Source organism: Octopus bimaculoides, chromosome 28 (genome assembly GCF_001194135.2).
Source record: "Octopus bimaculoides isolate UCB-OBI-ISO-001 chromosome 28, ASM119413v2, whole genome shotgun sequence".
NCBI classification, from domain to species: domain Eukaryota; kingdom Metazoa; phylum Mollusca; class Cephalopoda; order Octopoda; family Octopodidae; genus Octopus; species Octopus bimaculoides.
This window is the reverse complement of record NC_069008.1, coordinates 187146-187889: the sequence shown is the minus strand read 5'-3', so window position 1 is coordinate 187889 and position 744 is coordinate 187146. Positions and strand designations below refer to the sequence as shown.

The 744-nt window shown below is 37.8% G+C and overlaps 1 long non-coding RNA gene across 1 annotated transcript in view; it reads left to right on the top strand.

Moving 5' to 3' along the window:
* LOC106873341 (uncharacterized) overlaps window positions 1-744 on the top strand; it is a 4843-nt gene that overhangs the window by 933 nt on the left and 3166 nt on the right. The gene's annotated exons all lie outside the window — the stretch shown is intronic.

Below are 744 nucleotides of genomic sequence, written 5' to 3'. Positions count from 1 at the left end.
TATATATATGATGATGATGATTTTGATTTTATAATGCCGACACATTATCCAATATAGATATTGACCAATTCTCTCCTGTCTTGATTTGTACTCCTCAGGGGCTAAAACCTTACATCCAGAGATTAGGTGGTCAACTCCTTCTCAGCCATCGTTGCAGTATCAGCACTGTTTGGGTCTACACCATTTTTCATCACATTGGCTTCATAGTTCCGGGTCAATAAGCTCTGACCTTGAGCAGCTAAGATAAACCCTTCACTCCCTTCCCACCACCACCATTATTATTATTATTATTATTATTATTGTTGTTGTTATTGTTATTATTGTTATTATTCACTTGAAAAGGAAAGTGAGAGTGGAGAAGGAAGAGCTGTCCTCGAGTGAGTTTATTGAAAGGTGAGTGAAAGTTGTGACAATGGCAAGAGTGGACGGTCCCTCTCTAAGTGTAGACCTGTGAGTTGGAGAGAAGGGATCGGAGAGGCCACTTGCTCAAAGGGTTTCAGGAAAATCTCAGGCTGTGGAGTTCCTTAATTATCCCTAGAGGCATTCCTCTCTCATGAGGGCCACATCTCTCTCATCCCACCCCCATATCTGTTTTATTTTATGCATATGTCCCCTCTTTGCCAGAGTTCATCATGTATACTTTATTTCTCTTTCATTTTATTTATTTATTTATTTTTTTGTTTTAAAAGTTTTATTTTATTCTATTTATTTTTTTAATTTCCTTATTATATGTAACCCCCCCCC